The sequence below is a fragment of the Lagopus leucura genome, unplaced genomic scaffold (genome assembly GCF_019238085.1).
Source record: "Lagopus leucura isolate 7727_CA_CO unplaced genomic scaffold, USGS_WTPT01 Super-Scaffold_100159, whole genome shotgun sequence".
Taxonomy (NCBI): domain Eukaryota; kingdom Metazoa; phylum Chordata; class Aves; order Galliformes; family Phasianidae; genus Lagopus; species Lagopus leucura.
The window spans coordinates 13272778-13296484 of NW_024962335.1; positions in this window are offsets into that span (position 1 = coordinate 13272778).

Sequence of the window (23707 nt, forward strand, 5' to 3'; positions counted from 1 at the left end):
ACCAGACCTGGTATTCAGCATTTCTGTAGCGTTTGAACTTGGGAGGAGATTGAAGAGAGCACTGCTAATTAGCTCACAGTTTTTCTTCAGGTCACTGTTATCCTGCTGGAATGACTTAAACACCACAGTACAAAGTGACCAGCTGCACAGAGGGACCTGAACTCCTTGGAATGTAATCTCTCTCCTTCTTTACTGAGAGCAATAGAAGGTCACCTCCATAGCTCTGGAGCTGAGAGATAGTGTACCAGATTTTGAGCTGGTATAAATCAGTATAGATCCAGGGGCACTTTTGACCCCCAGTCTGTGTGCACAGTCTTAAGATTTTTTAGCACAACCTGGGAGTCTCCTGGCAGGTCTGAATGTGACTGTCCTGGCTCCAGGCAGAAGGATTCCAGCCATTCCTGCTGGCTTCGTAGTTCCAGATCGGGGCTGTCAAAGCACAGAAAGATCTCTCTGCGATCTCAGGAGGAAAATTCAGGATGAAGAATGAAGGCATGCACATTGGAGCAGGTCAGCGGCCAGGATGCTTTGCCCCAGCCTTGCGGAGATTCATTTGAAATGGCCAGAACCCCTCTCCCATCACAGGCTCAGCCATCCGAATGGCACCAAGCCTCCAGAGAGAGAGCATACTCCTCCTCAGCCCCATGCACCACGCCTCTGACTGCCTTGCCTCTGGGAGCAAAGGAGCAAGAGAAGCACTTTGCCTCCCACAGAATTGGGAACACAGCCAGAAAGCCCCTGGGAGTCCCTGACGCATCTCCACAGCAACGCTCGGCGAGAGCAATGCATGCACCTCACACCCACCCACCCACATGTGTGGAGCCAAGCTCTCGCTTCTCATCTTCCTGTCCCTCCTTTCTCACCATGCTGGCTCCTTTGTGGGGCTGTGGATGCAGCACTTACCAGATGACACGCTGCTCGTTTCTTGGCTTGTACTGCTGCTGGAGCAGTGCTCAACATGACATGGCTTGGTGGGGGCAAGATGAAATCCAGAGGTGTCTGTTTGTATGGCTGGAGGTGTGCAAGGCTTGGACAGTCCAACCAGTCCAGAAATGGGACCAGCAGAGGGCACTCTGGTACTGCCGCTCACCCACCAGACCCAGACCTTGGCCAGGGAATGGGGTCATCCCAAAGCCCTGTCGGGCTGCATCCCGGGTGTAGGATGAAAAGGGGATCAAGAGAATGCAGGAGAGGGCTGCAGCCCTGCTTTCCTCACTGCAGAAAAGGGAAGGAGGAAGTGGATGAGGAGGCTGCAAAGGAGAGGTGTCCCAGGGACTTCCACATCTGTTCCATCAGTTCACTGCAGTCCCAGCACATGGATGCGGATGGTGGTTGTACAGCCTTGGATTTTTCTCTTTGAGACCTTGGGTACAGCATGACTCTGGTACAGGGCAGCAGAGGGAAGGCAGCATCTTTCACTACCTGGAAGGGCTGCTGAGCCTGAGGCTTAACAGCAGGACAGCTCTGTGCCTGTCAGTCTCTGAGGTCTACTGCTGGTGCTGTCCCCTTCCCCAGCTATCCTGGTGGTATCCATCAGAGGGACTGTCCTGCTCGTTTCTGTGCAAAGTCTAGACGTCTTCCTCATTATAAAGTAGTGTGACAGCTACATGAGAAAATGGTATTCCCTGGAGATCTTGGGGCTGGGGGGTCTCCTGCCTCCTCTGAAGAGGTGACAGGAGCTGAGCACCTTCCTACGTGCTCAGAGAGCCTGAGCGCCTGGTGGCTTTGCTGCAATAAATCTGGAGCAGCTATAAATCTGGAGCAGCTGGCTTAAGTTCCTCCAGGGCTCATAAGAAAAAAAACAAACATCCAGCCTGATGTTTTCTGTTTGCCCACTCACTGTGTTTTTAATTGGAATGTTTGTAGCTTGGAAAATTGCTTCTTAGACTACACTACCCACAGTCCTTCACTGGCAGCTTAGCGTAGCCTGTCAGGGCAAACAAAACCCACACCTCTGGATGGGGTCTCCTTGCCTGACCATGCAGGCAGCTGGAGGTCTTCTTTCATGCCTGACAGATGTACCTCTTTGTCTCAGTGGTCAAAATCTGGTGAGACGAGTGAGAAATGCGGCTGTGATTCCCAGGTCCTAACAAAATCAGCTCTCCTGAGTCTCTCTCTTTCCCATTCCTGCCAAACCCCGTCCAGAACTTTTTCTAAATGAAACTTGAAGTCCAGTTTGGGAGAGATCACAAGGCAGAAACAACAAGCATAATGAACCATATTTAAAATGATATTTTTTCTGCCTTTGGAGTTTGGTTAATTTATAATCTATAAAAGTCTCTGCATAATTGTGTCTTGATTAAAATGGTATAATTAGGCGCTCTGGATCTCTCTCCCCTTTCCCTAAGATTATTTCTGTCTAATTGCTTTAATCTGTGTTTTCATGCACCCACTAGAAAATCAAAGCGTGCTCCCATGAGGACGCGGGTGAGAGTGAATAAAGCTGACGACTCATTAAGTGCAGCAGAGAGAGGAAACTGCATCTAAATCACTGCTACATTAATGAGGTAAAATAAAAAATCGAAACGAATAAATAACAAAGAGAGAGAGGATTTAAAAAAACCACCAACAACAACAACAAAAACCCCAACCTGACATAGATTTTAATATTAATTAAGAATGTATTGAATAGCAAATTGTCTGTCATTAAAGCCAACTTCCTCCATTGTTGATGGAGAGGAAAAGGTCTGGGGACTGGATGGTGCTTTGTGGAGGGGGCAACTTGTGCAGGAGTAGGGACAGAATGAAGGTCATCGAGCGGGGTTTGAAGGATCTGAGTGGGAGAAGTGCCGGCTTAACTTTTCAGTTTAACAGTGATGCCACAATTAGCCTGGATTCGAGTGAGAACGGGATCAGACTCCAGGGAGAGCAGACTGGGACTCCTGCATAAGCTCTGCATATGGGCTGGCTCTCTGCATTGCTGGGGGGGGTGGGAGGGGGGGGGGAAGGGACCATGGCATGGCCCCTTGTCCATCCCAAGTCCATCTGTCCCAGGTCTGGCCCCAAGACCAGAACATCTCTCCCTTCCAGGTGTCTTTCTGTCTTCTTATCAACAACGCTATAAACTCTGCCAGCTAGCCCCAGTAACCTACAAACAGGTCACTCGTTTCTCTCCAAGTGAGCAGTCGAGAAAACAAGGTAATTTTAGAAGGCTTCCGGCTATGTTTGTGTTTTGTTAACTGCTTTAGTCTCCTGAGGACAATACCAAGGTAGTGCTGTCCTCTGGTCCCTTGTTCTTGCTTGCAGGGGAGACTAACTGTGCTGTAAGTTGTTTGCCTAGCTCAAGTGCAAGTGCAAGTGCTCAAACGTTGTGCTGCAGAGGCTGCCTTTTACCCCTGCTATGATAGAACAGCTTTGTGACCCAGGTAGGGCACACTCTGCTTGTGAATTTGGTGTTCTGCACTGTTGTGACACAGACATGATTCATGCTGGGGTTAGTGATCTGACCACTCAGAAATGGGATGACAGGGGGATTTCATCTTAAGTTGCCTGTGACTACATGATTTGCCCTTAACTCAACCACCTCCCCCCCCTACCCCTTCCCCCATCATGAAATGTACTCTCGCATGCAGCTGTATAAAGGTATTCAGACAAAAATTGGTGACTCTGTCTCCTTGTGACCTTCATAATCACTGCTATACTCTAGTTCATATTTTCTCCAGACACAGATGCATTGTTTATGGAAAGTTGTAAGGGAATGTGGCTAAGAAAACCAAAAACATTGCTTGACTTATGAATAGGAGCTGTTGGCTCAGAGGAAGGCTTGTCCCAGCTACTTAACCCCAACTCCAATGGCAGGGCAGGCCTCAAAGCTTTGCAGAGGCCTCAGTGCAGGGGTAAGGGCATGAATTTAAATGCTCTGCCTGACCACAGCGCTCGGTCCCTAAGACTTGCCCTTTCAGCATCCCTTGAAGACCAAGCATGGAGAGAGGGTTGATGGTCATGTCAGAGTGGCAGCTGAGAGGGTAATACTGAAAAAGAAAGCAGGATCAGCTGCTTGTAGTCCTTGAGTTCAATAAGAGCCTAATCTAATTAAATGGAGACCACTATCAAATTACCAGCTCTCTTTTAATGTAGCCATTTTAAGTGGTTCAGTGTATTTATAGTAGGCGAGTTAGGGAGGGCTCTTCTCTCTTGAGGTTATGCTTGTGTATGAGGGAGAGATGTATAACAATGTTAAGACTAAAGCTTTGAATTGTTTCCTGATTCCAGCCTGGAAAATACTATACACAGAATTTAAGACATTGAAATCTGCTCCCAGATAGCCGCTGCCTACGTATGTGAATGTAGTGCTTGTTTGAGTTTGTTTCTTTTCTTGCTCCAAGCCAGCAGCACAGAAGTTTCCTTTCAGAATTAAGCTTCACTTAAAGCAAATGTACCTTGTCCAACAGGCTCACATCAGTCAATAGCTATGAAAGGCAATGAGGAGGTCAAATGCTGTGGTTGAATCTGGGAACTTTGGTGGGAGTGGGATGGAGCTGTCATCAATGGCTAGAGGGCGAACAGAGAGGCTCTCAGCCCCACAGCCTGGCTGATGGAGTGTCCCTGATTTGTCTTCCCTTTAATACTGTCTCTCCTCCAGCCCTTTCTGTTGCTCTCTCCGTAATCCCATCTCTGGGGGAGTTCCTGTGTGGTTGGATCTGTGTCAGACGATCCCTCGGGCTCACAGGGGGAGGAGGTGGGAAATGTTCATTGGGAGCAGTTTCCATGCAGAACGACAGTAATAATCCTTAGCCTTTTATCTGAAGCTTTTGCAAACATTAATTCATTAACCTCTCACAATCACCCTCTGAGGTGAGGATTATTATCCACGGGATTGGACAGATGGGGAAGCTGAGACAAGGATGAGGCAGTTGGTGCCACCGATTCCTCCCTGGTCCTCCTATAATCCATATCTCCTCTGCCTCTGGGGGGTGGGATAGCTTCTTCGGGATATCCTGTCTGGGACAAGGACAGAATTTAGGGGCAGTGTTTGCTGTTAGACTCTGAAGGAGTCACACGTGTGGTACAGGGCTTTGTGCCTCTGTGTCCCATAGGTTGTTACCATGGGTCACCCCCATACCACTAACTGCCCTTTCTGCAGGAGCCCCCGGCATGTTTCTGTGCCTGTCTGGTCACTATTTATATTATCACTGTAAGCAGAGGGGGAAAAGGAAGGGAGGAGAGAGAGAGAGACATAGAGGAAAGTAACAAGACCTAGAAACAAGAGTCCTTTATGTCTCCTTAACCATCCCCATCTCCCTTCCGATTGCTATTTCTTTGTCTTAATGTTGTGTCTCATTCTTGATGAGAGAGATTAAAGCCCAAGAGATTAAAAGCTTACTTAGATGAGATAGACTTTACTGCCTCCCTCCCTCTTGCTGGGACAGACCTCTGGGAAACCTGTCTCTTGCTTTTCCCATCCTCTCTCCCCTCCTCTTCCCCTCCCACCTCTTGATCCTTAGAGATGAAAAGGCCTTTTCCTTCTGTTGGTTTGAGCCAGTCTGGCCATTTACAAGGCCACTCTTTGATTCTCGTTCAGGGTCAAGTGGAGAGAAGAAGGCTCATCCGAGGCTGCAGAAGCCGCTGACATAACGTCTTAGCTGTCCATCTGCAGTGACTCTATCATCCCTCCTCTGAGACACCCTCCTTCCCCAGGCCATTCATCCATCTGAAAAGCTCTATGACAAAGCAGCAAAAAACCACCAATGGGTCTTGCAATCATTGCTGTGAATGATTGTGCCACCCACAGTGATGTGAAGCCCCTCTTGGGACATGAGCATGTGGGAAGAAGGCTGGAGCAGAAGAAAACTGGTGGTGGGCTCCCTTGTCCATTCCACCTTTTGCAGGGCAGATGCCAATGCAGATAGAGGACTACAACAGTTCCCCTTCATTTCTGACAAAGGGGTTTTTCAACAGCAAGTCTGATAAAGCACAGATTTGCTCCCATTCATTCTCAGTGTGTTGGCGTGTATGGAAAGGAACACATTCATTGCACTTTGGGTTGGTCCTGCCTCTTCCATGGAGACCAGTTCTTCCAAACTGGTGCCTACTAAAGGAGCCCTTAAGGACTTCAGCTGCTTGACTGTGGTTCCAGATTAGGGCTGGAAAACCCAATGCCTTTCTGCCCTTTGATTTCATAGAATCACAGAGTCATGAATCTTGGAAAACATCTCTAAGATCACTTAGTCCAAACGTCAGCCCATGCCCACCATGCCCACTGACCATATCCTCTGTGCCACATCCACATGGCTCTCAAACATCTCCAGGGAATAGTGACTCCACCACCTCCCTGGGCAGCCTGTGCCACTGCAGCATCGCTCTTTCTGAGAAGACGTTTTTCCTAAGAATTTCACAGAGGGATTCAGTGCTCCCACCTTGACTGAGTTCAAAGTTGCTCTTCACAGCACAGAAACCAATCGAGTTGGAACTGAACTTGGCTCCACCTGGTCAATTGCAGTGCTTCCACAGCTAGGGCAGAGAAGGCCAATTCTGTGTCTCATCCTGGCAGAGCCTGCTAACTATGGTATGCTTGGAGACCTCTCAGCATGATGGAGACAGTGGTGTGCAGCCCATGTGCCTCCTCTAGCTCCACACATACTAAGGCAGAATCTGGCAGCACTCCCACCTTGGATTCCCTGAGCATGGTAATGACCAAAGCTCACATGGGATATTATTTCCAAATGCTCTGAAAAATGCTCCCTGCTCCATATGGCAAAGGAGGAGACTCCAGTGCAGCAGTGCAGGAATTGTCCATGCGACGTAGTGCTAGCTCTGTGCTCACCATCTCCCACGAATGCTGTGTGCAGCCACCCGTGCAGAAAGAGCCTTCCATCTTCATTGCTGACAGCTGTCAGTCTCCAGGAAAAAATCCCTTCTCTCCCTGCTCCCGCGGTCCCACAAGCAGGGAAGGAAATCTGCCAACACGGTGCTTCTCCCTCTTGCTCTCTCTTTTGCTGCCTGTGAGGGAAGTTGCAGGGAAATAATGAAATAAAAGCCAAGGCCCAAAGAAAGCTGATTCATCCACAGCCCAGGGCCAGCGGCCGGCTCCAAGCAGAGCTGTAAAATCAATCTGTCACTGCTCACCGCAGTATAGATCAGGGCAGAGATTGAGACTGCAGCGAGGGCTGAGCCCAGCCTCCTCCTGAGGACCTCTTTTCCAGCGGTGGGACCCCACAGGGGGCACAGATGGATGGATAGGGAGGAGGCAAAGAGGGAAAAGGGCTCCGTGATCCTTCACTGATGGTGCTTGGCATGCACCCATGCTGCCCAGTTCAAGGACCTGGTGGTGGGGGATGCTGTATGTGAGCTCTGGTAACCCCAGCCTGCAGCAGTGGGTTAAAACTTCAGTTAAACATGTAAAACAAGGTAATTTGTGGGACCATTTCCATCCTTGCTGGGGAGACAGAGAGGCTGGAAGGCAATGGTCTCAGCGACATCAGCACGAAAGAATGAGAAAGGTGATTATTTGTCTGTGGTGCTGGGCATAGAGCAGAACGCGCCTGTAGCTGACTTCCACTACAGTATCCATGACGTACTTACTTTTTTTTTTTTGCTTGGTGAGGTTCTTTTTTTTTTTCTTTCTTTTCTTTCTTGTGAAGTAACAAACAACAGAGTCTTTTCAGGGCTTCTGACAAGGACAGAGCCTCTGCAAAATAAACATGAGGGTGAGCTTCTCTACCTTATATCTGATCATCTGTCATGGAGCAAATAAATACTGAGGGTGTGGCTTGGAATCAGATAGAGAACCCAAGTGCCCCACATCCCTGGGGATATGCTGCCTACTTCTATGTGTCTCTTGGCTCTGTTCAGTCTGTTTGATTGAAGAACTGTTCTTGAGTCTGTGTAAGGTAGGACAATCTGACATCTCACAGATGTCAGATCCACAGAAACACAAGGATCTTGTCCCAGCACCTCCCAGTGGCTGCATCAGCAGCAAAGCTGGAGGGGACCCATTCCCTGAGAGAGTCATGGATGACTCTCAGAAGAGTCAGGAGAAAATCCTGTTTTGAGTTGGTGTTGGAAACCATTTCTTCCAATACAGCACCCTCCAAGATTAGACTGTGTTTCTTAGAGGGTGTAAAAATAATGGAAGCAAGACTTCATTCCTCCATTTTTTACCTTTAAGTGAGCTTGAAAGGAAATCATCCACAATCATAACTCCCCCAAATGATCAAGGCAAGGAAACTGGAGTTTGTAGCCTTTCTCTTCCCAGGTGGAGCAAGTAGGTTTGTCCTTTAACCCAATGGGAGCAGACATCTGATGGATCAGGGAGTGCACAGAAATGTCCTCGAAGCTGCTCAACCCTTGTGTCTCATAGAATGGTTTGGATTCATAGAATCATAGAATATCTCATGCTTGAAGGGACCCATAAGGACCACTGACTCTGTCTCCTGGCTCCACACAGAACTACCCAGAAGGGTTGGAAGGGACCCTTAAAAGCCACCTAATTCCAACCCTCTCTCTTCCTGAGAAGCCTGTGTGTGTTTTCTGACTTGGGCTCATGGATTTTGGGGAAAAGAGAATACGACAAGCTTCCTAACTACCATTTTCCACAAGGATGATGCCCTTATATTTGTGCACCTAGTGGACAGAAGTATTTCTTGGTGCCATCTTAGGTGTGAGGCTGGAGCTGGTTTTGTATGTTTGCTGTTCTGTCCCTGAGGGTGCTGAATGCACATGAGAAGACTTGGGGCAGTTCCATCCCTGTTGGGTTTAGATTTATGTGAGGTTATTTCTCTCCCAACAGTGAGAAAAATGTACAGGGTGTCAAAGGAGCTCACCCTACATAATGGTGTGTGATAGATTTCTTATGTATTTCTTCAATACCTATACTGGTATTGAAGAACAAAGCGTGGGTCCACAGCTATGACTCTTTGGATGCAGCTGGAAATCACAGTATCACATATTTAGTAATTGTGGTGGTTGCAATGGTGTGTGCATGATGGGGTAAACAGAATCAGGTGTCTGTTCTCCCAGATGTTGCAAGCATGTGTGTATTGGTGCTGAGAAGAATGCCTTCACCCAGCTGTTGTGAGTGTGGCTGTGTGAAGAAGGGGTGCAAACAGTGTCTGCTCAGCTGTGTGTGAAGCTTTCAGAGCATTTCCTTTGTTGCTGCTATCTCCAGTATGAGGGACACGCGCAGCTGGCATAAGGAGCACGGGGGTGTGAGTTGGTCATGAGGAAACACAAGTGTTGGGGCAGGATGCTGACATCAGAGCCAGCCCTGAGCAGGGAGCAAAGCGCTTCCCAGCACCAGAGTGGACCTTGAGACATTTCTGAGCAAGGCTGTGACACGTGGCTGCCTGGAATAGCAGGAGACTGGATTGCATAGCTCAGGAAAGCAATTCCCATCCCATCAGCTGCATTCCTTAGTTTCTTTGCAGCTGTTGCATGGCTATGAGTGGCTGGGCAAGACAGAGCATCCCTCCACATCTGACTGTGAGGAATGTGGAACATGGTTTGTGCGTCTGATGACTGGCTGTCATGTATGCTTTCTATGTATGGGGCAGGTGATTCCTCCGGTGGTTTCAAAGCAGGTATCACTGGGTGTTTGGGGGCTCAGCTGTGGCCAGTTCTCCAGCACCTGATGCACACGTGTGCTTATTTCTGTCTGTAGGGGAGATCTCCATCCATGGTGGTAGATGTGCACTTGGATCTTCCAGGAAGCTGGAGCATATATGTGGTATGTCCAAGGAGATGCTCATCTGAGCAGGAATGGGAAAGTCTCCCCATGCATGTGTATGTGTGGGGGTGAGGGCTTTTCCCAAACTCCTGTTGCATCTGTATGTGCTGATGGGCAAAATACCACAGGGGCACACACTGAGGTGCAGTTTCCCACGGCTTTCACATCCGCACATGCCACATACCTGCAGGGCATCCATGCATGTAGTGTGCATCCACCTGCAGGGGTGTTGCATGTAGCTGTTGCTTCAGAGCACGCGTGTGCGTGCCGTTCTTGGAAACCATTGTGTTTTCACATGGGTGACACGATCCAGAGCAGCTGAGGTGCTGCTGCTCGTGTGTGCGTGCGTGTGCGTTCCCTACAGCCGCTGCCGCTGTCACGCGTGGGCCGGCGCCGTGCCTGCCCCATCCCTCCGGGCCCCCCCTCCTTCCCCGTTCCTCCCGCACCGGGCGAGCAGAGCTCGGCGCCGGCTCCATCCATGGCAGAGGCAGCTCCGCCGCTGGCAGCCGGCACGACCACAGCCCCGGCAGCCCGGCCCGCGGCGCAGCCATCGCTCGTCGTTTAAATGCCTTCTTCCCCCGGTGATGCGGATGCGGAGAAGGCAGCAAACCCCCCCCCGGCTGTGCGCTCCCTGCCCTGGCTGCTCCTGTGCGCGGCGGGGAGCGCTTCTTAGGGGACAGAGCAGCCGGGAGGGGTGACACGGGGCGGGGGACAGCGCGGAGGGGCTGCGGGTCGCGCCTCCACGGGGCATGTCACGCGTGGGAGCGGCTCTCCAGGAGCAGGTATGTGTGTGTGTGCGTGTGCGTGTGACACACTCGGTGCGTACGGCTCGGTGTCGCCCGCTCGGAGACGCGGCTGAGCTCGGAGGGGGAGCGGAGAGGGGCAGGATGGAGGGATCGCCTTTTTCCCGCTGCCCACCCACGGGTGGGTGCCTCTGAGCCGGGGTGAGTGCGAGGGAGATGGGGAAGGAGTGGGGAAAATGCCCATATGGGAGACGGGAGGGAGCGAAGCTGGGGGAAAGGTGCTCCCTATCATCGCATCACCCATCAGTGGTGGAAGGGAGAGAGGTGCTCCCCATCACCATTTCCGAGTATGTATGTGTATGTGCCGGGGATCGGGATGCTGAGTAGGTCCAGGGCTCTGCATGCAAGCAGGGTTGTATGTTGTGCTTCAGTCCAGAACCCGCAAGGGGAGAGTATCCATGCATATTTTGTGTGTATATGTGTGTGAGTCTCCGTGTGTGTGTTCATTTCTCTATATTAATGTATACATCTGTACATAAACATGCATCTGTAGGTGTATCTATATATACCTATAGGTATGTACCCCCATATCTATAGGTTTATATCTCCATATCTATAGGTATATACCCTTCTGTATGAATATATGTGTAAATATATCTGTAGTTTTATGCCTATACGACCTTTATATCCATGTAACATGTAGGTACACAGACATATATGTACATTGCTAGCAGTTACCATGGGGAGAAGAAGGCAGACCCATCCCAAACTTTGCCAGGGAGCCTTTGCAGCCCAAGCTGTGTCCATGTCTGTGTGTGTTTGCCTGGTTTGAATGCAGGGGAGTGAGTAAATCTGGGCTGTGCTCTGACACCGTTCTGCTGGGAGGCTGCTGGATGCACGAAAGTCATTGCGTGGTGTCTGGCGAGTGTGAGAGTGTGTGTGTGTGAGTGTGGTGGTGGTGGCATCTGGCTATTTACGTAGGGGCCCAGGACAGCAGGCGGGATGCATGCGGATATGCACCGGCATTGCTTGCAGGGTGTCTGTATGCCCATTTATTCCAGCAGGGAAAGCGTGCCCACATTTTTATGCATCAAGATCCTCCTGCTTTGGGGCATGGGATGGGGGGAGGAGAAGATGAATGAATGAATGGGAACAAGAGGATGGGGAAGAAGGAGGGGTGGGGGTGGAGGAGAAAGGCAAGCAGATGCATCCTAACCTCATCCCAGGACGGGCAGGAGTACACAACTGCTGCTGTTCCCATTCCATAGCTTGGATTTGGTTGGGGAAAGGCAGCGTAAATCTGCTAACGCTGCAGCAGGCAGAGTACTTGGGAGCTGCTCTGCGTAATGCCCTCCTGTACGTGTGCTGGGGTGGCTCCCCCCTGGCCCTATGTGCATGCATGCCAGCGCACATGTGTGCATGTGTGCATGAGGTCGGAGGCGGTGGGGAGCAGGATGTGCACAGGCACTGTGCTTGCAAACATCCTTGTGAGTAGCCAAAGAAGGAGGTGTCTGTAGTGGTGGGGAGCAAAGAGCATTGCTCGTGTGCTGCGGGTGCATGCATCTTGCAGCCGCGGTCAGTTTGCATCCTCACACAGGCTCCTGCTGCTGCTGGGGGTTGGTGCGTGCACGTAGAGTGGGTGCACGTGTGCGGGCCAGGCTCAGGGGTTACCCCCTCCCCCCCTCCTTTTTCTCCTAAAGGCTGGAGAGCACAACCCTTCTGCCCACCCTGGAGGTAGGGAGCTCTAAGGGTAGCTGGGGAGCTGGGAGAGGGCTGCTGAGATTGGAGGAGGGATGAAATGACAATGAGCGTATGTCTATGTATGAGGGGGTCCGTGGCCCCGGAGGGGGCTTGGGGAGAGAGAAGGCTGCATTGCCTGCTGCGAGCCAAGGTATTTGTCATGCATCAGGAGGTGGGAGGACGTGGGAGTGTGTGATGTGGGGGTGCTGGGAGGAGGGGGTGAAGAGGTACTGTGAGGATATGGGAGGATTTGGGGTGACCCCCATCCTCCTGTCCCCTCCCAGTCTCCTTGCACCCCATCACTGCTAGGTCTGGGGAAATGCAGCCCAGCAGCATCACTAATGCAATAATATTCCAAGGAACCTTAATTTGCATAGAGCATGCATTATTAATATATTTAAATACAGCCCCCCCCCCTTTCACTTCCCCCCTCTGTACCAGCAGCGGTGAGGGAACTGCAGGAACTGGAGGGCTTCTGCTGCGGTGCCGGGGGTGAGAAGAAGCCACTATGACCCCACTGATTTCCCCAGCCCTTTCCCCACCCACCACCCTCCTTGTCCTGTTATTTCCCCCTGCAATGGGGCTGCCTTTTAGGGCATCAAACCTAAAGCGGGATGCAGAGAGCTGCCTCCATCTCTCTCTTCCCATCCAAAACCACAACAGGAGCTGCGGATGCGTGGCCTTTCCCTCTCTTCGCCCAGCTCCAGGAGATGTGGGCTTTTGGGATTGCGTTGCCTGAGCCACTGCAAAGCAATGCCGTGCAGTGGAAGCTGTTTGTAGGGCGCATAAAGCAGAGGGCTGTTAGAAGGGGTTGTTTAGGCGATGGGGCAGCCTGCGGTTAAAATCAGAGAGATAGAACCGCAGGCAGGGAGGAGGGAGGGCGATGTGGTTGTGCTGGTTATTCCTACCTGGGTCGTGTCAGAAGGCAGATGCAGCTCCAGGCAGGGTGCAGCTGCCTCGTCTGACCCTACTCGCAAGTGGCGGAGAGCGCTGCCCACCTGGGAAAAAAACCTTGTGGTCACATCAGGGCCTGCTGCAACCTTCCAATGCTGTCAGCAGCTGTGTCACAAAATATCAGCACAACTGCTGGGAAAGAGAGACCTGCTTGTTCTCTCCCTTAGCCCAAACATCGTGGGTTTTTTCCCCCTCTGTCCTCTGTAAGCGTGGGCTTGGACAAAGCTGTTCCTTATATTAGCACAGGAGATACGGGAACATCTCTGTCCTCACACTTTTAAAAGCAGAGGAGATGTGCCCAGCTCTGGGGAAGGGATGTGACATCCCTCAGGCACACCTGCAGCCCCCACTCATACCTGGGGACCAGGGCAGGACAGCAGCAACTCAGCACAGGAAAACTGGAAGCTTCTCTCCTCCAGGGAGAAGCAGAGCTCTAATGAGCAGTGATGGCTGTGGGTGGGTATGGGGAGACCTGCAGAACACCATGCGTTCTGCCTATAGGACTGTCCAGCTTGGCTTTTTGGAGGTGGCAGGACTGCTGTTGTGAGTCTGCTGTAGTTGCTTAAGTCTCATGATGATGATGGGCTGACAGTTGGACTGGATGATCTTAGCAGTCTTTTCCAACATTAATGATTCTATAATTCTATGGTCTGACAGTAGTTACTGCCTCATGTTATTAGAGCTGTGTCCTGGCTTTCCTATGTTCTCCATCCAGTGGGGCAGCTTTGTGTCTCACTTTGCCATCCCATGAGCTCCACTTTAAGAGAACAGGGGTGACAACAGACTCTGTGTCCCCTGGGAACATGGAGGTACTCGGCCATTGCCTGAGATGAACTGCTTGCTCGTAAATAGGACCGACCAAATAATTTTGTGTTGCTGAGGAGAAATGACCTCATTTGCTCAATACTTCCAAGCCAAGAGGAAACCCAGTTCCAGCTGACCAGCTGAGGTCCAGAAGGAGGGGAGGGTGGTTGTTGCTTTCAATGGCATTATAAGGGGCTGGAAACGAGCCATTAGGAGCCAGGTGGAGGTGAATGGTCCTAAGGATTTGTGAGAAAGCTGTTGCTGATTGCAGGGAGATTTTGAGGTTCCCAGGCAGACCAGGTTTGGGTAAACACAATGGCAATATAGTGCTGTACAGCATGACATCACATGTCACAGAGACAGGCACAGGATCAAAACCCTGGAGCAGAATCTGACCTACTGTGGAAGGTGAGGCCCATCCATTGTTCTGCATGGACACAATGGGTGTTCTGGGGCCTTGTCTTCCCAAGTGCCCTCAGTCCAGGAGAGCATCTCCAGTTTTTCATCATTTTTGTCTTAGAGTTTAGTTCCAGGCTGTGCTTTACGGAGCTGATGGTGCCATGTGAGTTTCTCAGAGGTGAGATGAAGTGTCTGCGGTCAGGAATCCATGTTTTTCTCTATGCAGGAACATCCGCAGACAAAGATAACACCTATCTGGTCTTGGTAAGCTGTAGGGGAAGTGCTATTTACATGAAGCCATGGCTGGTTTTGATTCCTGCGGGTGTCAGTTATTCTGATAGCAGAGAGGTGGAGCTGATACTTATGTGAGGAAGGGTCATCTGTAGCACGATGTGGGGAGAGGGTCACGGCATTGTAACTCTGCCACAACTGGCTTGTGGGGAAATCCCTTCCCCTTTGCTTCCCAGCACCCACATCAGTTCTGAACAGTTTTGGCGACAAACTGTTCACCGTTGGAGGCACAATAGACATGTAGACTGTGTCCTGGGATGATGTACAGGCTACTGGTTGCCTTAAGGCAAGGTGTTTGTCTTCACTTTTGCTGTGGATCACAATCTCAGACTGTAGATCAGATGGATCAGAGCTCCCTGTGCGTTTTTAGGTTCCTACGGGCATTCGGTGAGCTATCTTTCCTCTGGGAACATTGATGTATGCATGAGAACATGTGTGTTTGTGAATATGGAGAGAAGCATTTCTCTCTGCTAGAGAACAAGCATCAAGAAAAGGAAAAGATTATTAGAGGTGGCAAAGGATGGGCAGAGATAAGGGATGAGGGTGAGTGAAGGGGCAAATGCCTGGAGGACAGGTGCAAGCTTCCTGGTGAGAGTGCTTCAGTCAACTATGAGATAATCTGGCAGATTTAGGGTGATGCAGCTGCTTACAGCAAGGAATTACATGATGGTGAAAAGGGATACAGGGGAGCAAGACAGACCTGGCCAGTGATGAAAGTGAAATGACCTGCAAGGCCTCTTTTGCATATGTAAGATTGCCAGGAAAAAAATTGAGAGATGTTTGGTTGTCGTTCACTTTATATTGATTCCCTGTCTCACTGCTGGGGAGAAATTGCAGACGCTGTTGTTGAGGAAGCAGAGAGGTGGTACGGGAGGAGTGAGTAAATAGAGTCTGATGGAGGTGGAGGACACTGCTGGCTTCTTCCTATCCTTTCTGATTGGAGAGGTTGCCTAGGAAGCAATCCTGTAGGAATTGCCTGGGGTGCTTTCTAGGAGAGTACAAGCTAAACTTTTCACAGTGGGTGAATGCCTCTTTCTGGACAAAGATGATTTGGCATGGGGACAGCGGGGTTGGGAGGATCATTCTTCTCCCTTCTGACTCCCTAGTCACAGATGGCCCAAAATTGGGACAACAAGGTCAGAAGGATTAACACCCCTCCTCTTTTTTCCCCATTACAGTCACAGGCCAGGAAAATTGAGTCAGATCATAATAAAAGGATTACTGTGGAGAGGCTGCCGTGAATTGTGTGATAGACAGGTCAGGAAAATGGAAGGGAATTCAAGGGGGAGGGTTGGCCCTGTTACAGATGGTCTGCTGAAAGGGCTCTGTGTTTACCAACAGGGAAAGGGAATTTGGTCTTATGAAGTTTGAAACAATTCATTGAGGGGACTAGCATCCAAGAACAAATTTTATCTCTGACAAGGATCTGTACTAGGAGCACTGGGATGACTGGTCCTCAGTTCTGCTTCCAGCTTCTACAGCAAAGAGGAAAAAACTCTTATTGGAATAAGGTCTGTTGTTTGCTCTCTTGTACATCCATTTCCAATGAGATTTAATGTCCCAAAATGATACTCATAGCTCCTATTTGCTCAAGACACCTGAAAGCCAAAGTGATATAGAAAGGACCATGCTGAGCCAGGCCAAAGATCATTTCAGTCCAATATTTCTGTTGGAGATACTGGACTGGCTAAGAGAGGATTCCCAGAAGTAAGACTATAAGGACAGGACAACTGCACAGGACCACTTTTTCTGAACTCCCCTTTAGCCTCCAGTGATGTATGGCTGAGGGATCTTGTCTTAGAAGACTGCACACCTCTGAGACCTGTATGGGTGCTTTTTCTCTGTGGATTTGTTCAACTACTTTTTGAAGTAGAGTTTTAGGATCCAAAAAACCTCACAGCAGGAAGTTTGGAAGTTTAAAAAAGGCATCATGCTATGAAACATCTCCTTTTGTTTGTCTTGAATCTGTTGAATTCTGGCTTAATTTCATGACCCTTGTTTCTTGGATGGGAAGAGACAGTTGGCGCATGTTTCCTTCACCCTTCTCATGTGGGTTTTATAGACTTCTGTTGTATTGCAGTCTCTATCATCTCTTTTCCAGTACTCCTTTGCCTTTCTTTTTTCTGCTTCTCCCTTGGCCACAGCAGATCACAGTGGCAGAAGGCTATGGGGCATTGCTAGCAGAGTTTTGATATGATGTCACAGGGATGAGCAGTCCCAGGTTCCACACGAATGAAAGCTTTTGTGTCAGCTGAAGGTGACAAAAAAAACAAAACAAAGTGATGAAGTATGAGAAGTGGAGAAGAAGCTGGAGAAGGAATTTGAACCATCTGAAGCCCTGGACCATTAAAACGAGACAGAGCAGGGCCCTAAGGAGGCTTGGGAAAAAAAAAAAAAAAAAAAAAAAAAGGGAAAGAAAAGTTGAAGTGGACCTCAGGATATAGAAATAGCTTCTCTGGGAATAGTCTGTAGTGTTCAGTACAGGCAGGAGTTGGGATTGGTCAAAGTATAGCAGGTGAGGAAACTGAGGCCAGAGGTGATGGAGATCTGGTTGGGACTGTGTTCAGATCAGCAGAGAGGAAAGGAATGATTGATGATGGTTAGTCTGTAGACTCAAGTTTCTTGGGAAAATATGGGTTGGACATGCTGGTGTGATGTGCAGTGCAGCAGAGTTGGAGGAGAGAATAAAAGGGCATGGATTATATATGAGAAGGATCTTAGACCCAAGCACAGCACATGGAGAAGTTGATCCATTTGAAAGATTTTTCTCAAGCAGACTGAGAAACATAGAGGCAAAATCCTTGCTGATATTAAGATCTTATTGTATTTACTGGTTGAGCAAGACCCTCAGCCAGCTAATGCGGAGAAGATGAATGAAAATGAAACACCAGCCATTTTGTGAGCATTCTTCAAACAAAATAAGTTCAGCGGGAGGAAATGGGCTCATGATAGGAAAAAAGAAGTCCCTATAGGATCTGTGATTCTGTGAAAGGTGAAATAACCTAATGAATTTGCAGGGTGCAGAGAGAGGAGATTTAGGTTAGATTCCAGGGGGAAATTCTTTACAGAGAGAGTGGTGGATGCCCCGTCCCTGGAGGTGTTCAAGGCCAGGTTGGATGGGCCCTGGGCAGCCTGGTCTAGTATTGAATGGGGAGGTTGGTGGCCCTGCATGTGGCGGGGGGTTGGAGATTCATGATCCTTAAGGTCCCTTCCAACCCTGGCCATGTTGTGATTCTGTGATTTCCACAGCATTTAGTTATCTTCTATAGAGGAAAACTACTATGCTGAGTAAATGAGGGAAAGTAGAGAGACGTTGCAACACACTAGGTGTATGTAAGGCTCTTATGTCAGTAATTAGTAGTCGAGATGATGAGGGAGAAGGTATTTTTCTGTCTACTTTCTTAATTTTCCATCCTTTCCTTTCTTCTGCCTGCTCTCCCACGCTGAGGTAACCTTTCTTTTCTTCTGTGTCTCTTCACTTAACACCAGCTGCACCTTGTGCCTCTGTTTGCCTTCCTTTAATCCACGGGATGGATAAATGACAGACCCCCACCGTAATTTTTTAAATCAAAGCCCTTTATCTTGAATTGAGCAAGGTCGGGGGAAGCATCTTAAGGCATCAACTGCATTTTTTATCTCTGCCTGAGAGCAACTTAAAGGATGGCTCAACAGGATTAGTAGAAAGCACAAGATTGGACAAATGGATTTGGCAGGGGCTGGCTGGTGGGCCTGAGGGATCCAGAGCTTGCTGTGCTGGGAACTCGGAGAGCTAGGCTCTGCTCAGGGCCTCTCTTGTTGCCTGCTGCCTGCTGTGCCTCTGGGTGGGTGGAGGCAGCTAGATGGATGCTGAGCATGGACCTGAGCAGCCTGAGACTGCAGCACCATTCTTTGCTGCTCGGTGAGCGCTGTAGGGTCATGGCATGCAGACACTGAATCATGCTCAATGGGTGGCTGCCCTGTGGGCATTCAACTTCTGCAAGCCGTGGCCAAGGAGGATGTTATTCTTTGGCTTGGCTTCTTCTCCCCTTTTATTTTACGTTTTTGTGAGTGCAAGCTCTAGCAGGGAGCATCATGGTGGTAGGTTTGTGAAAGGGCAGATATACTATGTGTAACCTCTCCTTGCACAGCTCCATGCTGCACCGTGCAGCCCCAACATGCTTGTGACCCTTGCTGTTCTCTCATGCCAGGTGGGGCATCTCCTCTTTGGGAAACAGATGGCTCTGCCTGGGGTGAGAGAGGGTGTGGACTTCCCCATCTACAGCCAGCTACTGCTGTCCCATCAGCTACGCTCTAGTAGCTACTACTAGGCAGACACTCTTCTTGCATGTTCCATTCAAGGGTGATGCCCTTCACATTATCCTATGTGCATATATACAGCAACGTGAATCAAGCATTCCCCTTGCCATTCTTCTCTCCAGCAGCTGATGGGTCCCTCTGGGAGAGAAGACCCCATTTTCTCTCCACTGTCCTCTGCCATCCTGGCTGTGTGTCCTTGGGCTCTTTGTTGGTTGAGAACACCCCAGCCCATGTGCACTGCCCATGGGGATACTCATGCAGTTTCTGCACAGAAGAGAATTTGCATGCATGGTGGGGGAGAGCCAGCCTGGCCTGTTTATTCTTAACGCTCAGCATTATCTCCATTAATAATGCCACCTCTGCCTCACATGCTAATTAAGACTCAGGATTGTTAATGCAGTCGGGAATTTGGGCAGAGACCACACAAGACTGGCTGGATTAAGTTAACCTTACCGACTGTTAATGGATCTCCTGGAGGGGCATTTCTGCCTAATGAGTATCCAGCTTGAATGGTAATCAGGGGCTTGCTCTGCATGCTCAGCAGGGACCTTCTGGCAGGGATGCCGCAGGGCAGGAGCTGCTCATGGGGAAAGAGAGAAGACAAGGAGGAAGGAGAAAGAGGCAGGGCTGGGAATAGCGACCCTGGGGTGATGGAGGAGCTTCAGGCTGAGAGAGGAGCAGATATGCTGATGTTGTTGCACATGGGGAGCCCTGGCTGGCTGCTGGGTCTGGTTTTGATGGGCACTTGGTTATTAAGACAAAGTGTTCCTTTTTTTTTTTTTTTTTTGTACTAGTGATTTCCAGCAGTGAAAAGGTTGCCCAAACTGCCTTAGCTGCATGTAGAGATCTTCTCTTGGGAAAAAAAAAAATCAAAACCCCAAATAATTAGAAGATCCTGGCCTGACTCCCAGAGGACTGCACTATAAGTCTGAAGGATCAGAGAGATGGACTTTCCCAGCCTGTAGGGTGTGGGGTAAATGTTGGGGAAGGGATTTGCCATGGAGAAGTTTATTGCCTTGCTGGTGAACAACAAGGTGGAAGGCTGGGTCCCTTTTCAGAGAAAGCTGGGAACAGGTTAAAGGAGATGATAATGAGTTTAGAGGCTGTCAGCATATAGGGTTGGGTAAATTTTGGGATTATCACGGATTGTGGATTTCAGTGAAGGGAAAAGAAATGGATTTTAAGTGTTAGATTCCATTTTTAGGGCTAATGTGAGATCCTAGGCCTGGATGGAACTGCAGCTTGCTGGGAAACTGCCGGGGAAGATAGTTAGTTTTTCACGTCTGGCTCTTGTGTGCTAGTTTATTTTTCCAGAGGGAACAGGAGCAGACTGGGACACAAGGCAAAGTCAAAGCCAAAAATGGAGGCTGACTGCTTGCAGTTCAATTTGGGGAGTAATTTAGATCAGCTCTGGGAGAAATATACAGAGCTCAGGGTAAGGTACTTGGTAGGAAGGTAGTGATTTGAGGAACCGGTTAAGGGAACAAAGAAATGGCTTTGGGGCTTCTTGTTAAAGGGCCATTGACCCAAGAGATCCTTCAATGAGCAGGTTCCATGCTTTGGATCCCAGCCAGGAGGTTACTTGGTACATATCAAACCCAGTTGTGGGTGATGCTGGCTGGGGAATTGTAAGCCAGTCAGGATTCTGTTTTATACTCTTGGATACAACATCTGCTGTCTATTAACTCTGTTATCTTCAGCTGTCCTACTGGGGCTATATCAGCTCTGCATGGCCCAGGGACTGGATGTAAACCTCAAGTCTGGTTTGTGGTGGAAGTTCAGAGTTTGGGTGGAGGTTTGTGATGCAGATCCTGAGGACTAACAAGGGGCAACAGGAACACTGAAGGGAATAGGTACAGTTCAGGTTGCTGAGCAAGGTTTTCTTTTCCTTCTGGCTCTTGATACGGGAAGATACCAGGGAACTACAAGGAAGGGGATTCCCTGGCTGTGTGTTGCTGCATGGGAGTCAGTTTCCAGGGCAGACTGCTGCAGTGAGGGGAGGGGAACTGAGGGAAGGCAAGGAAAGAGAAGCAGGAGACCCAGAGGAGAGACTGTGCAGGAGGCAGATGGGCTCTTCCACCCAGAGAGGGATGCCTTCTCAGGAACATGAACATGCCCAGGGGGAACACAGCACACGCAGTTAGCATAGCTTTGTGTGTACTCATAGCATTGCATCCACTGGAATGTTCAGGCTGTGGATGTACAGAAACACATTGGTGAGTGCATAGGTGCTGCCCATAGGAAACAGTCCCACACACACGTGGGCACAAACATTCAGAGGACATGTTGCTCCCCGTGTTTCCCGCACACCCTTGTACACACGTGGCAGCATGTTGTACCCATTGTCCCCTTTCAGCATTGTCCTGTGTGTATAGAGTCACTCATGGCCACAATGACAGACACACATTTTTGCATCTTCCCGGTCTCCTTGCTTGCCAGCACAAATTAGGCATATGAAAGTCACAGAATCATGGAACATCCTGAGTTGGAAGGGACCCATAAGGATCACTGAGCCCAACTCCTGGCTCCACACAGAACCACCCCACCCAAAATCAGACCGTAGCAAAACATGCTCAGAGATAAATGAGATGAAAGCCATGCGAGCATACACATGCAAACACACATACACATACCTCTTGCTCCTGTTCACCTTGCTCTCTCTCTCTGCTGTTTGTTTAGCCAGTCGTGTTGCTTCTTCCATGCCCCAGAAGCACAGGAGCAGATGGTTTGGAGGTCAGTTTAGGATGCTGGTTTCCCTTTCAACTGACAGCTCTTTGGCTGCTTAGCTCAATGCTAAGTATCTCCGCAATGAAGATCCTCCTTGCCTACCAACACATGATGCCTTTGTGTCACCTCTCAGCTCATATTAGAAACCCTGAGTCCAGAGTCCTCTTTAAATTGCCCTCATGACAGCGCTTTAACCCAAGTAGCACTTAAGGCTGTGGCTTTTCGAGGTTCAGCAGTGTCTGTTAGCTTTGATAAAATGAAGCAACCTCCTCTCTGCTCCACTCTGTACATGTGCTCTGCTGAGGCCCAACAGACTCTCACTTGTCCCCTTTCAGCCTGCATTATTCATTTCCTGTAATGCACAATTGATGTTTGTGGGCAGAGGCGTGCAGGTATAGCCGAGCATAACAGAGAGGAAACGTCGTTGCTAGCAGGCTGAAATTGCCTGGGAGCAATGGACCAAGTTAGGATGATGGAGAGAAAATTGTGCTCCTTTGCAAGCACTTCTGAAAAGAGAATGGTGGCAGTGGTAGAATCATGGAATCATAGAATCCTTAAGGTTGGAAAAGACCTCTATGATGGTCTAGTCCGACCAGCAGCCCATCTCCACCATGCCCACTCACCATGTCCCTCAGTGCCACATCCACACAGTTTTGGAAGACCTCCAGTCACCACCTCCCTGGGCAGACTGTGCCACTGCAGCACCACTCTTTCATAGAAGAAATTCTTCCTCCTACCATCCAAACTGAGAGAGCAAAAGGGAGCAGTTGGATGGGTTGAGGTGGTGCTGGGGACTTCCCTGTTGTTTCTTAAATGATGCTGCATGATAGTGTGTGTGATGCATGTGCAGGAAGGTGGGAAGGCTCTGGAAGGAGGTGTGAAGTAGGTGACTTTGAGCAGTGGAGACACCGAGTAATGGTGGGGAAGATGCATTTGTATGTGGTGGCAAGGAAGCTGGGGGACACTTTGTGAAGGGCTTTGGAAGCTGGAGGTTGTGTGTGAGTAGGTAGATCCCTGGAATGACTTGCTCCTGGTTGCAGGAGGTCCTGGGGGAGCTGGTCAGGTCTCTCCATCCCATAGGGGTTCATGTACACTTTCACCACACTGAGATTTTGCACTTCTGACCCCTAATGGCACTATCACCCAATTTCAGTGCATTCTTCCTTGCACGCGATTTATGCACATGAGTAGCAAGGAGAAAGAGAGGAGGAATGAGCATGGATGGTGTTACAAGGCTTCTGCTCCACTGACTTTGTCCCCAGGAGCTGCAGCCCATGTCAGTGGACAGCTATGGGGGCTTTGCTGAGAGGTGATGAAATGAATGGGGAATGAATGGGTAGAACAAGAGAAAGTGCAAAAGAAATGAAGAACTGGGAGATAAGGACAGTTGATGTGCCATTGGTGTGCATGTGCTCAGGTGCAGAGAACGCTGAAGTGGTCTCCAGGGTGATTTGTATCTTCCTAACTTTCGACGACGTTGTATTTATTTGGTTTCTGGGGTGAGTAATGCTGTCTGTCTGTGTTTCATGTGTAGTTTGTGTTTGCCTGCCTGTGCTGGATGTTGACGAGTATTTGTGTTTTCCATGTGACAGAATATGGCTGGTGTTTGATGATGCTGGGGCTAGCGGTTAGGATCCAGAAGGATGGTATGCCACTGTGTGGGCTGAGTTAGGTAGGTAACAGTGTCTGATGCTATCGGTTTGTGCGCTGCAGGCAATTTGTAAGCGTAGTATATTTGTGTGTGAGATGCAGCCAGTGGTGCTTGCTTGACTTATATTCCTAAATGTGTCAGGGTGTTTTATGGGCTTTTGTTTTCTTATTGATGTATGCATGGTGATATACTGGTGTACTGCTTTTGCTGATATAAATATGTGCGTGTGTGTGTATTTGGCACTGTTCCTGCTGATAGAAACAGAGGTGGGTCTATCAAATGATGTGTTCATGTGTGCTGAAAATCATGAGTAAGCAGTCAGGTGTCTGTGCAGGGTAGATATGTGCAGGTATTCAGCATGCGTTTGTGCAAGGGTCAGTGTTCACCGGGCCGTACAGAAACGCCTTTGCTGTGTGCTCGTGAGCGGTGGTACAGGCT